Source organism: Hemicordylus capensis, chromosome 1, assembly GCF_027244095.1.
Source record: "Hemicordylus capensis ecotype Gifberg chromosome 1, rHemCap1.1.pri, whole genome shotgun sequence".
Classification (NCBI taxonomy): Eukaryota; Metazoa; Chordata; class Lepidosauria; order Squamata; family Cordylidae; genus Hemicordylus; species Hemicordylus capensis.
In genome coordinates this window covers 419,398,951-419,413,294 of record NC_069657.1, presented here as the reverse complement: position 1 = coordinate 419,413,294, position 14,344 = coordinate 419,398,951, and the positions used below count along the sequence as shown (strand labels likewise).

General features: G+C 46.0%; 1 protein-coding gene and 1 non-coding gene across 8 annotated transcripts in view; both read left to right on the top strand.

Moving 5' to 3' along the window:
- Nucleotides 1-14,344, top strand: part of RPS6KC1 (ribosomal protein S6 kinase C1) — a 162,566-nt gene that overhangs the window by 62,813 nt on the left and 85,409 nt on the right. The gene's annotated exons all lie outside the window — the stretch shown is intronic.
- Nucleotides 13,849-13,920, top strand: TRNAA-UGC (transfer RNA alanine (anticodon UGC)). The gene has a single exon. It is a non-coding gene; the product is annotated as a tRNA-Ala (tRNA).

Below are 14,344 nucleotides of genomic sequence, written 5' to 3'. Positions count from 1 at the left end.
CCCTCTTTCTTTCCTTTCCCACCTCCCCACCGCCAGCGCAGTGCACAAAGGCTGGTTAGGGGAGGGAAGGTTGGGATCGGGAGGGGGAGAAGGGATGGGGGGGGGGGGTGAACGGGAAAAGATGTCATTCTTCTGACCAAAATATGATGTACACATCCACAGCTGGTTCATTGCTAAAATTATGTATCTGTTCACATCCTAAGTGCCCTGTGCCTATCCCTTAATCATCAGGCCTCTAGATCTCTGCAGTAGTTTAAGTCTAGAGGGTGCTTCAAGACATTCATTGAAACCTGAACCTTAGAATCAGGGGTGGAGCTGTAATTAGGCAGACGGCTGGCTTCAAAGACTCAAGTCTAGGCCTCGGAGCTGCCTGGCTCACTCTTCCCACCTCCTACTGAGCTCCAATCAGCCTCATTTCCTAGTTGGCTTTGTTGTCAGCTGGGTATTTTCTTTGTTCTCTCCAAGAGAGCCAAGAAGACACCCAGCTGTCAATAAAGTTGGCTGCGAAATGAGGTCTAGAGGGCCACACTGGACCCTCCTGGTGCTGGCCACACCCCCATGTGTGACATCATACACGGGGAGTGTGGCTAGTGCGTGTGAGGAGCCGCCGGGGAAAGGGCTGAACATGGCCCACTCTCCCTTAGCTATGTGCTTGCATAGAATTCACAGCAAACTTCTCAGTAGGTATAGACTGGGTGCTGCTGGAATGGATATTCTTGTATTACTAAATCTTTGAGACTTGGGCAGTACAATGGATAGAAGGGGAAGCTGTCTGTCTGTATGGATCTGGATCTCAGCCTTTAAGTGTAAGTATTCCGCAATACTATAGCTGGGGTGTAAAATGTAAAGTTGGTAGAGGGGCAATGTTCATAGTATGTCGCGCATTAATAATTATAAGTAAACATTAACATCACACTAATATTCATTAGGGTGCCTCCTGAGTTCCAGCTGTGTACCCTGTGATGCTTCAGATGTGTCCATCCATCCATCACTTTTCTAGAGTGTGTCAGGAGAACACGGCCTACCAGCACAACATTCTTTTTTTTACTTAATCTATGGAGTTCTCTGCCACAAGATGTGGTGACAGTCACCAGCCTGGATGGCTTTAAGAAGGGCCTAGATATATTCATGGAGGACAAGTCTATCAATGGCTACTAGTCTGAGGGCTATAGGCTACCTCCAGCCTCAGAGGCACAATGCCTTTCAATACCAGTTGCAGGGGAGCAACGGCAGGAGAGAGGGCATGCCCTCGCCTCTTGCCTATGGGCTTCCCAGAGGCATCTGGTGGGCCACTGTGTGAAACAGAATGCTGGACTGGATAGGCCTTGGGTCTGATCCAGCAGGGCTGTGGTTATGGTCTTGTGAGGAAATGGGGGTGACTATGCTTTCCTGGGATCTACCCTCAGTAGAGGGATTGCACTGATCCCAAGTCTAGGAGCACGCTGCTCCTTCAAGGTAGGCTACCACCAGTTGAAGACTGATCTAAAAGTTGAGTTATTTTCAGAATAAAATCTTGTTGTCTGGAGCTGGGTTGTGTGGATTCAGTGCCTGTAAGTCCCAAGCCAGACAGTTCTAGGTTGTTGAAGCCGTGTCTAAGTCTGGTCAGAGGCTTTAGATTAGTCTTCAGCTGGTGGCAGCCTACCTTGAAGGAGCGGCGTGCTCCTAGATTTGGGATCAGAGCAATCTCTCTACTGAAGGTAGATTCCAGGAAAGCATAGAGTCACCCCCGTTTCGTCACAAGTCTTACGTACTTTTTCTGTCTCTTCTCTTTCCCCTCCAAGATGCATGTTACTCCCTGCCCCTGTTTTACTACTTTGAATTCAAGAATAGCAGGCATTCTTCATGTGTTGGAGGTTTTAAAAGGTTTTGGGTTTCTGGTCTTCAGTGTCTGCCAATCCACACTATTTCCACTTGGTGGCACCATGAAAGCAGAATTTGAGACTTCCAAATGTCAGTTGCAATCCAGAGGAGAAGAAGAAGAAGCGAAAGAAACTTTCCTCCACGTAGTTTTTTTGCTCTTAATAATAATTTGTTGATTTTAAAGCAGTTGGCTTTCTAAATATTCCTTGCAGAACCCCACTCTTTCCCCTTTTTAAAGCCCTGCTTCTGTTATGATGCATTCACCTCTCTAGCTGTTTTAGTGTCCGTGTCCTAAAGGAAAATGTCTTGTCCATATTCTAAAATTTGATCCAAGAGAGCTAAATCCATGTCCTTCCGCTAGAATCCCATGATAATTTTGCACAGGAATGAGGCAAATTGGTACACTCTGTTAGATAGGATGTGTTCTTGCTGACTGTTTAATGTTGGCATAACTGCTGGACTTACCTCTACTTCTGTGCATTTTGTACTTGATTCACTGGTACTTCAGTATTGAATTTATACCACACTGAAATCATGTAATTTCAGTTTTAAAATACGTGTACCAATGTCTGGTCATTTCTCAGTGGCTCAATTATCATTTATTCTTATGTCAGCCCAAATTGCTAAAAGGACTGTTTTAGCCTACAGTCGTCCCTCACCAATCGCGGTTTTTCCAGTCGTGGATTTGAATATCTGTGATTGGTAAATTGCGACCACTGTTGCTAACCACAAGCTGAGTATCTGTGGTTTGGTGAGGTTTTTTTTTTTTAATTTAAATGTGGCGGGTTTTTTGGGGGGGATTTCTGGGTGTCAGAGTGTCATTTCTGGGGGTCTGGGGGTGATACTTGGGGGGGTCATTTCTCGGGGTCAGAGGGACATTTCTGGGGGTCAGGGGGTTGATTCTGTTTCCCTCTTATTTTCGGTCTTTCTGCAACCGCTATTCCCCTAACCCCCTATTTGCCATTGCCACTGCCGCGAAGTCGCCAACTGCGAGGTTTCCCGGGAACAGAACCCTTGCAGTTGCCGAGGGACGACTCTACTGGGAATCTGTCCCCCCACCCTCCATCAATCAATACATGTTTTATATAATTAGCTACTTTATTTTTGAATGAACAAATTGTATACAAAAAAGGAAACAAACTTGAGATATTTATGATCTCCTGAGTTATTTGGTCTCTTTTTTGGGGATCATGTTTGTATGTGATTCCCAAAGCGTTGGGTTGGGAACGGTATGCTGGTGTATGGTTTTACTATAGACTGATGTTTAGAAGTGTCTAGTTGTAGGTGTGGATGTTCATGTGCATATTGAATATTGCAGCTGTTTCAATGTGTCTGTGTTTTTAGAGCTGACTGCCATAAGATGCAGCAGTAGTTCTGGTTCCCCCCCATCCTTTGGAATACTTGTATAGTAAAATATAATGATGTTGGGGATGGGGCTGTAGCTCAGTGGGAGAGCATCTGCTCTGCATGCAGAAGGTCCCAGGTTCAATCCCTGGCATCTTCAGGTAGGGCTGGGAAATAATCTTGCCTGAAACCTGGGAGAAGTCACTGCCCATCAGTGCAGACAGTACTGCAAGAATACTGCAAAGGAAGAATAAAAAAGGAAGGACGGAAAGGCCACATTTTCCCTAGGTGTGAAATATGACTAAAATATGTCAACATCCTCATCACAGTAGGGCGAGCTGAGCATAACTGTGTGACTCGTGTGAGTCTCCATCACATTGACTGGAAAGGACCAATAGTGCCCGGAGCTTCTTTATCACATAAGCATGGTGCCCAGCCATCAAGGCATGCATTCTTGTTCCTTCCAATCTCTCTTGTGAATAGGCCCTTTTGATTTTAAATTTCCTGCACAATCCAAAGAAGAAGACGTTCTAGTAAGAAATCTGAAAGAAATTTCTTTCACTATCCCTACAACTGGACTAAACTTGGTTCAGATTGGTTGGGTGGTTCACAAGTTAGACCTCTTGCACCTCAAACGTTCACATATCCACCATCTTGGATTGGATGTCATCATTATAAACTACACCACTGAGGTGTTCCTATGTGTCACTCACTACAACTGTACCAAATTTGGTTCAAATAAGTTAGGCGGTTCACAAGTTAACCCACTTGCGCTTCAAATGTCTATGCGTCTGCCATCATGAATCGGTGTGGATGACATCATCACAAGCTATGCTGTTGAGATGTCCCGAGGTGTCCCCTACAATTGTACCCAATTTGGTTCAGATTTGTCCAGGTGTTGCGAAGTTGATTGGGGGAATGGACACACAGAATGCTGGTGATCTCATAAGCCTACTGGAAAGTAGGCAAAAAATGGACATACAAGTGAATATGCTTTTCTCTGGTTTTACTGTATTTACTTGAATCCAAGAATAAGTTCTTTCCAAGTTCTTTGATGTTAGAAATCAGGGGGTCATCTTAAATTCAGAGTCCTCTTCCTTTTGGGTAAATATGGGCATAACCTGTATTTAACCTCTTTTTTAAAAGGGGCTTGTCTTAAATTCAGAGGCATCTTGTATTTGGGTAAATACGGTACCACTTTTTATCCTGAGTTCAGTTCTACCAAGAACTACTGAGCATGAAGCCAAATTGCTGAACATTACCAGATCTTCTAAGGTGCAGAGTTATTCCTTGTGACCAAGGCAAATTACCCTTCGTTATCGGAGAATTTTAGATCCTCCATAGTGCTATGTATTTACTGTCCCTTGTTGCTCTTCTATAGTATATTTTCCACTTGCAAGTCTTTCCAAGAAGACTGATCTGCCTGTCCCTTTGGGGGAAAAGTAGTCCAATGCCAGTTTCTGATTGGAGGCTGGGAAGCTGCTATCTGATGGCTCTCCAAGGCTCTGGAACAAGAAATGTCTTGGCTCAAATTTTGCTTCTTGTAGATGGTCCAAGCAAAAAAAGAAAAAAAGCTATTTCTAGCACAGTAACCAAAGAACAGGACCCAGACACATGAAAGAGTTTCACTTTTTCCTCAACTTGGAAATGACCCAAATGTATTCTTTTAATAATTAAAACCTGCCCTAGCTTTAAGGTAGAGGGTAGGTAATTCATAATTTTTTTTGAAAGATTAAAATGTCTAAAACATGATAGCTAATGAAATCAACACATCTTTATACCTAGTCATAGGTTACTTGCACAGATTGAAGCCTCCTTATTTCTGAGACACCAAAGCCACCTAGCCATGTTCATGAAGAGCATAATAAGAACTTTTCTTCTACTACTACTACTGTGATGACGACAATGAATATTTATATACCGCTCTTTGACCATAGTTCTCAAAGCAGTTTACATAGAAAAATAAATTAATAATTAATTAAGATGGTGCCCTGTCCCCCAAGGACTCACAATCTAAAAACAAACATAAGGCAGATACCAGCAACAGCCACTGGAGGGATGGTGGGCTGGGGTTGGATATGGCCTGTTGCTCTCCCCCTGCTGAATCTAAGAGAATTGCCACTTTAAAAGGTGTCTCTTTGCTCAGTTAGCAGAGGTATAGCCTTTCTGGATAGCTCAGACCATCTAGTCCTCCTGTAGCCAGACAGTTGCCTCTGGGAAGCTCACACGAGCAGGATCTGAATGCAATACCCTCCCCTTCTTTGTTTCCTGCAACTGGTATTCAAAAATGTACTATATGAAGAATCCATTAAGTTGTCATGGGGAAAAGGAAGAATTTCTGTGTTAATCCAGGGATTCTTCTTGTCTGCTATGTAAGATGCCTGATTTTGCATTGCCCACTCTGGTTCCTACCTGCATTCCTGGTAAGCTGGTTACCAGTGCTGGTCCAAGCATAGCACATGTCTGTGACGTGGGGATTGAGAGTGGGTTTCACCGCTGCAACAATCCTCCAAGCTTCAGCCATCAGGGCATTCTGTTAATCATCTCTGCCCAAGCCACCCCCTACCAAAACCTAGTAGTATTTTCAGAAGATGCTCAGGGTTTGTCTTTGCAGATACTTTTGGAAGAGAGGAATTCCAGAGCTGTGGAACAACCACTGAGAATTCAACTTCATGGGCCTTTCCCACGCATATTGGATGAATAGCAGCTCTAGCAAGAGATCTCTCTCAACTGCATGACAGAGATTGTGATGGGGCAAAGAAATCCACAAACGCTAGCAGGCCCCCAGGTTTTCTCTCTCACACTAGCTCCCCCCCTCCCCCAGACATCTGTGCTAGGCCTCTGGGGCCTACAAAATGTGTGTGTGTGGTGGGGGCAGGCAGCTAGGAACCAGCTTTTGTAAAGCTTCTCCTTCTGGTTGCCTGGAGGTGACTTTTATTCATTACAGACACAGCTGCTTGGTTATTTGCAATGTCTGATTGGCTTATTAGGGACACTTGCATCCTTCTCTTCCTTCCAGGAGGTCAGAGAGGCCTTTAGGCCCAACAACATTGTAAGGTTCCACCTCCTCCTGTGTAGAGGGTTCCAGACGGCCTCAGAATTATGGCCACTGAGGGATTATGGCTATTCCACTGTCCAGCAATCTGTTCTTTTCACAGACTGCCCCAAGGAACTGCTGCCTCCAGCTCTCCAAGGGAGTCACAGAGCTCCTCCTCCTGGACTGGACCCTCATCACTGGCCAGCTCTGGTTTATATAACCCTTGGCAGGTGGGGCAAGTCCTGTGAGAACTCAGACTGAGATCTTGCATGAATTGCCCCTGATCCTGCGATGATTCACTGTCTTCAAGCGCGCTGCTATCCTGTGGGGGCCAGGCAGACGCTCGCTGGCCAGGGGAAGCAGCCGCCTCCAGGGCTGCATGACCGGGAGGGACCGACAGTGGCCACACTGGGAGGGTAGGTTCCCGAGTGCCGGCGCGATCCCTTGTGGCGGCCCACGGCCCATTGGGGGATCCTTGACAAACATGGGGAAATGTGTGGGTGCTGTTGACCCATTTCGCCCTCTGAGGTGTATAGTTGAAAAACCTGTATGATGTGGTGTCATCACTCTGGTGCTTCCCTTTCTCCAGCAAATGGCAGCTGATGAAGGAAGAGGAGGAAGGGAAATGCTGACATCTTGACTTCCTTTTGTTGTTGTTTTTACTCCCAGCTGTATGTGGTTTGGGGATAATGTTCAGCAGCCCCAAAACATCTCCCCATAATGTGTGATTTGGGCCTCGGCCTCATGACAACCCTGTGATATAGGATAGGTTAAGTAATGGTGGCTTACCCGAAGACACACACACTTGCGTGTTCCCACATCCAAACTCAGTGCTCCAGCCACTGTTACACTCTGGCTATTCCCCCCCACTTTTGCGGAGTCGGGGGTGGGGGCTCATATAGCACAGGAGACCAATCTTAGGCTTTCACGCTGTTAGACTACAGTTCCCACTATCCCCCTGCTACATTCTTCTTATATGGCCACCCCTGCTATATTGGATTAAATGTTTACCTTGAAGTTTTTCACATGCGGCTTATAGTTCGCATCTCCTCTGAAATGGACGTGTGCGTTCAAATATCTGCCAAATTTACCCTGAAGTCCGTGCGAGCTATCGGGGAGCACTTCACATATGATTCGGGTTTTTCATTGCACGTTAGAATGTAGCCCGACTTGGCTACAGACTTCGAATTTGCAGTGAAACCTCGCAGTCAACCTCCTTGCCTTCTTACTGAATGGTTCTAAGCAGCCCCCCAAGAAACGGGAGTATTTCACGGAAGCTCCATGCGAAACATTCTGTATAATAGACGAGTGTGCATTACCTGCCCTGCTGAATCCAGTGCAGCCCCTGTGGCAGTGACTTCCAACTCACGGCATGCCTCCTTGCACTAGATGCTGCACCAGGACCACACGGACCGTGCTGCATTTCACAGCTCTAGCAGTAGAGGATGGCCACGATCTGCACCTTCTGCAAAACTGATATTGCTCCTCTTGTCTTTGATCAGCATGCAGAGCAGTCTGAGGTCAGTACACCCCTCCAGGCCCATTGATTGCCCTCTGATTTAGTGAGCAGCCTCCTTCTTAATTGACCCTTATGGCAGTCCTCAGATGAACCATGTGCCAGACAAATATGTTGTCCTGTTTTGTATTGCTGAATTGAAAATGAGAGAGAGGCTTAAGAATCCTCTTCTTTATATCTAATGCAGTGGTTTTCAGACTTCCTTCCTCCAGCGACCTCTTTCCATGTTGACAAGCCATGTGGTCCCTGCTTGTTGCAGTGGATTCTGGAAAATGTTCTTGGACATGCACTTGGTTTATGCAGAACTTGGCAACACACATTAGAACACACACTGTCCTCCACCTGCAGCAGGTTTTGTTTTGTGTTATTTCCTCCATGGAGACACCTTGAGGAGGGGAGCTAGTCATGCGGTAGCAAGCATGAGTGGTCCCCTTTGCTAAGCAGGGTCTGCCCTGGTTGCATTTAGGTGGGGACTATGAGGCTATTCACACGAGCATGCAAAACCAGGCTAAGGGAGCCCAGCTTGGTTTTGCACAGTCATGTGAACCGCTGGGGTCGCGCCCGATCCCGGTGGCCACACGGCAGCAAACCCACCAAAGTAGCCTCCTGCTAAAATGAGGTTAAGGGTGCAATTGCTCCCTTGACCTCATTTTTTAAAATTGTGTGTCTGCAGACATGTCAGGCACACTTGGGGAGGGGGGATCCCAGTAATGCACAGTGCACTTGCGTGGTGCATTATTTGGGCTGGGGGGGGGGGTGCCACATGGCGGCACTTCCCTGTACCTGACCCCCAGAGCTACTAGGTGAGCTGCTGGGGGAAGTCACTGCTCCTCTGGGCAGGTGATTTGCCTGCCCAGGGAAGGGTGAATGATCATCTGCGGGGAGGGTCGGGCAAACCAGCTCTCCCTGCAGACCGCCGAGAAGCTCTTCTCCATGATCATGAGAAGAGTTCCTATATGTGAGTGTTGTCTGCTTTAAGCTATTCCCCTTTGGCGATGGGGCCATAGCTTAGTGGTAGAGCACCTGCTTGCATGCAGAAGGCCACAGGTTCACTCCCTAGCATTTCCAAGTGGGCTGGGAAAGACTTCTCCCTGAAACCTGGGAGAGCCACTGCCAGTTAGTGCAGGCCAGGGCTGCACAACTTCAGCCCTCCTGAAGATTTTGGCCTACAACTCCCATGATCCCTGCCTATTGGCCTCTGTGGCTTGGAATTCAGGGAGTTGTGGCACAGCGGGGAAATGCTTGACTAACAAGCAGAAGGTTGCCAGTTTGAATCCCCATTGGTACTATATTGGGCAGCAGCGATATAGGAAGATGCTGAAAGGCATCATCTCATATTGCACGGGAGGAGGCAATAATAAACACCTTTTGTATTCAACCAAAGGAAACCACAGGGCTTTGTGGGTGCCAGGAGTCAAAATCTACTTGACGGCACACTTTACCTTTACCTTTAGTCCAAAAACAGCTGGTGGGCCAAAGTTCTGCAGCCTTGGTGTAGACAATACTGTGCTAGATGGGCCAACGGTCTGACTCAGTATAAGCCAGCTTCTTATGTTCTTGTCTATAAGTTTTGACAACACATGAAGCAGCCCTAAATATAAAGGCAGACAAGCACATGTGATATGCTCTTAATTCTTTGCTTACTATTTTTGTGTGTTTAAAAAGGCTGCAAGAAATGTAAAACAATCAGTCAGTTTAGTATCTTCCAAGAAACGTGTAATACAAATATTTTTCCTACAGCCCCGTATCTAATTTGCACTCATTGTTCAAGCTGCTGTAGCCGATTTCCCAGGATCAGGCGTCTGCTAGGTTCCTCTTTGTTGTCTAACAAGTTCCTTTCGTGCTACTCTGATTCCTTGCCATTTCTCTCTCAGCTGGGCTGAAAGCTTTTCCAGAACAGAATGCAAAGGGGACTGGAATTCTTCATGCTTTTCTCACTCCTTCTCTCCCACTGTTCTGAGGTTGTTCAGGCACAATCTCAGAACGTGGCTACAAAAACAACCTCCTCCTGTTTCTGTGGTGCTTGTACTGGAAAATGGAGCATTGCTGGCACCATCTTGTTTTCTTGTCAGAACGAGGAAGCTGTTGTTCTCCCTCTCTTGTTCTTGTTGATCAGAATCCCAGATTTTAACATTCACTAAATTGTCCATTAACATGAAATGAAAATGGAATAACTGGGCCTATTAAATGCCAGCCCAAATGAAAATATTTGAGTGATTCTGGAAACAATCCATGTGACTGGCCCCCTCCAGAAAGGCACTTTGAACTAGTAGCTCAAAGCAGTTTGAAGGATCTGAGGCTGTAGCTCAGATGACATGCCCAGCTGTGGTTTGTTGAAGCTTCAGCAAACTTTGGCATGACATCCACATTGGCAAACCATAGCTCACAGTTGGTCCTCTAACCAGAATGGGTAACCATGGTTTGACGCAGGGATTAGAAACCATGGTTTGTGCTATATGTGACTTGCTGTGATGTCCAAATAGGTAAGCCACAGTTATGGCTCTAGCTCAGCCTCTTCCAGCATGACTTCCTGGGTTCCTTAATCCTCCAACAGCTGAGCTCTCTCCACCCACCCCAGACAGCCGCAGAGCGTTTGGAGTGACTCATAGTAAACGATGAAAACCAATTTAAAGTATTTCAAGCCCATTTGCTTGTTTGTAAAAATGCTTCCTAATGGCAAGGGCTTAAAGACAATGCACCAGCTTGAAATCAGATTCAACTCCAGTCTATCCACAGGCTCACCCTCCCTACCCTTTGTCCATCTCAGCACTTAAGCCCCACCTCCACATTCAGGTGTGAATTTTGCAAAAGTCATGTGCCTCTTGTGTGTTGCACATAAGTATTTGCCCTGGTAGAGCACTAGTGCCAGAATCCCAACCACTTCAGCCCCCGCAACTCCTCAGTATACCAAGGGGCCATTTTTGAAGCAGATCGGGACGCTTAGGAGCAATCATGTCTACGGCCCTGATGAGTTCGCGATTCCAGGTTCCCACCAGGGCATCGACAGAATCACTGACCGCACCAACGTCAAAATTCTCCAAGGCCTTTTGAAATCCCACTGGGTCCAGCAGCCTTTCGGACGGACCATCCTAATAGGTCCGGTGGCCACTCAGGGACGGACCTTCTCCGCTGCTGCCCTGAGGCTTTGGAATGTGCTCCCTAGTGAAATAAGAGCCTCCCCATCTCTGATAGCTTTTAAAAAGTCTTTAAAAACACATTTCTTCACCCAGGCTTTTAATGAATGTTGTTTTAATGGTTTTAATGCTGTTTTAAAATATTATTTAAAAATTTTTAAATTGTTGTAATCTGTGTGTCCCCCCCACCCCCCATTTTTGTCTTAACGAATGTTTTACTTTGTTTTTATTCTGTTGTAAACCGCCTGGAGACTTAAGTTTTGGGCGGTATAAAAATGTTTTAATAATAAATAAATAAATAAATAAATAAATAGGTCCGCCACCCCTGCAGGGGTGGATTGCGGCTGTGAGACCAACCTTAACCAGGTAATGGTCCGTCCATGACAATGGGGAAACGACAGGATCCCCCATCTATGGAACACCACGGAATTGTCTTGTCTGTGATGTTAGGAGCCATTCAGGTACCCACTACCTCTACTGCTTCCACCTTGGTATATCCAACATTCAAGCTGTGATCTGATACAGAAAAGAAGTCTTTGACTACTATGACTACAATTTATGTATTACTTTCCAAGAAAAGTTCTTAAAGCGGCTTACATAGAAAAATAAATAAGATGGCTCCCTGTCCCCAAAAGGGCCCGCATTCTGTAAATAAACATAAGGTAGACATCAGCAACAGCCACTCAGCAGCAGCCATTGGAAAACACTGTGCTGGGTTGGATAAGGACAGTTGCTCTCCCCCGGCTAAATATAAGCAAATCACTATTTTAAAAGGTGCCTATGTTAGAAGGGTCTTTGTCAACTTTGAGCAAACTTTGTTGCTGTATTCAGGAAGGATTGAAGTTATAAATCAGAAAGTCAATTACATCTAGCTCGCTGAGTACAATAGATGGTGGCTATACTTGGACTACTTCCCAGTGCTGGGAGAAAAAGAATCTCCTGATGGGAAGAACATAAAGCAGTGACCACAGAGAACAGCTGATCAGGCATGGAGAAGAAAACCATGCCTTTTTCTGGCAAGTTGGCTCCTTTCCTCAAGAACAGGAAAGGTGTTGTCTGTGGGCAGACTTAGGAACATAGGAAGCTGCCTTATACCATGTCAGACCATCGGTCCATCTAGCTCTGTTTTGTCTACCCAGACTGGCAGCAGCTTCTCCAAGTTGACAGGCAGGAGTCTCTCCCAGTCCTATCTGGAGATGCCAAGGCAGGAATATGGAACCTTTTGCATGCAAGAAGGTTCTTCCCAGAGCAGCCCCATTCTCTAAGGCAGGGTTTCTTAACCTTGGGTCCCCAGAGATTTTTGGACTATAACTCCCACCGTCCCCAGCCATGGCCTTTGTGGCTGAGAAATATGGGATTTGTAGTCCAACAACATTTGGGGACCCAAGGTTAAGAAACCCTGCTCTAAGGGGAACATCTTACAGTGTTCATATGTAGTCTCCCAGGGTGGACCCTGCTTAGCAAAGGGGATAATTCATGCTTGCTACCGCAAGACCAGTTCTCCTCCCCATAGGGAGTGGTAGCCAGCAGCTAGATAGAGGTTTGCAGGCAAGCACCATAGTACAGTTCCAGCGACTTTATTGCTGTGGCATCACATTAGTAGATGAGGTTCAGCTGTCTCAGCTGGTGCACTGTTGGTGAAAGTTGCTTTAAAAATGAAATGGAAGTGCTTATTTATTTATTTATTTGATTTATATACCGCCCTTCCAAAATGGCTCAGGGCGGTTTACAACACGCTAAAAACAATTAAAACGAGTTAACAGGTAAAATCAAACTATAAAAACAGACTAAAACCAATTAAACAATTCAAACAGCTAAATACCCCTGGAAAATCAGGGCAGCAATTTATAACAATTTAAAACAATTTTTCAGTCATTTAAAAACCCTGGAAGGCCAGGCCAAACAGATAAGTCTTAAGGGCTCTCCTGAAGGTCAGTAAAGAGTTCAAATTATGAATTTCTTCAGGGAGCGCATTCCACAGCCCAGGAGCGGCTACAGAGAAGTCCCACCTCTTGAGTCGCCACCAGACGAACCGGTGGTAACTGGAGACAGGCCTCCTCAGATTACTTTAACGTGTGGTGGGGATCATGTAGAAGAAGGTGCTTTCTAAGATAGGAAAGTGTGTTGGAAAGCCACCTGCAATCTTTTGTAGGGCTGTTTAGTAGTAGTACCCTAAACAGGGTAGAAGTAGGAGAGCCATGTGCATTCTCATCAGCGGTCATGTGTTTGCAAAGTTCAAGACAGGAGGAGGCGAGAGGGATTATGTGGAAGCCGAGGGCTGGGCAGGATGGCTTTCCACCTAACCTTGATAAAATGCTGGGGACAAAATATAGTTGCCCATGCCTGTTTTACCCAGCTCCCGGCTCCCACCCGATAAAGTTATTCTCATGACTGGGAGACAGGGATGGCAGGGAGGAAGGCTGCACTAAACTTACCTTCCCCCTGATGAGTACCCAATGTTGGTGGGAAGTGCGGACCATGCTCCCACACAATCCACGCTGCCCTATATAGCTCGAATCTCTGGAGGCTGGGATGATGTGTCCCTGCCTCCACATATCCCACAATGCATCACACTATGAGGGCGGTACATTGGGGGATACTTGTGTGACAGGCACTCTAGGCACCTGTCTCTGTGTGTGCTTGGGCAAGCTGCCCAAGCACAAATACGATTCCGGTGCCGGGATTAGGGGTGTGCTCATTCCCTTAACTTCAGCTAATGTCCGGGCTTAGAAGTGGGGTTAGGCAGGTGGATGGGCAGTGCTGGGATCTTTGCTTCTACTAGTCAACATTTATGTAGTGAAATCTTCCCCTAAGGAGATTTCATTTCTTGCCTCTGCTGCTTGTTAGTAGTGGTGAGAGTCCATAGCTTTGGAAATCTGGGTATGGGGATGGAAAAACTAGGAAAATATCCTGTTAATTTGGTGCTATTATGCATGCATATTTATTATATTAAATATGGGGTGGTAGCTCAGTGGTAGAGCATCTGCTTTGCATGCAGAAGGTTCCAGGTTCAATCCCTGGCATCTCCAGATAGGGCTGGGAAAGACTTCTCTCTGAAACCTTGGAGATCTGCTTCCCTTCAGGGTAGACACCTGGTCAGTTATGAAGGTCACACCCTCAATCAGTTCTGCTTGGCTATAGGAGTTGTCTTCCTGCCGCTTCATGGTCTGTAGAAAGATCCAGAAGATCGTACATGGTTGTACGCAGGTTGTACATGGTTGTACGCAGAGACCCCCACATACACATTCATGAACCTACTTCTGCTGTCAAAGTGGGCTTCAGCGACCATGCTGTAATAGTCCTTACAGTTATGAAACTCCCCCAGGTTTTTATGATCCAATTGCTTCAATGTAAGTTTTGGGCAGTATAAAAATATGTTAAATAAATAAATAAGTGTCTGCTGCCATCGATAGTCTTGAGGGATCAAGGATGTATATGTATTTTAACAATGTG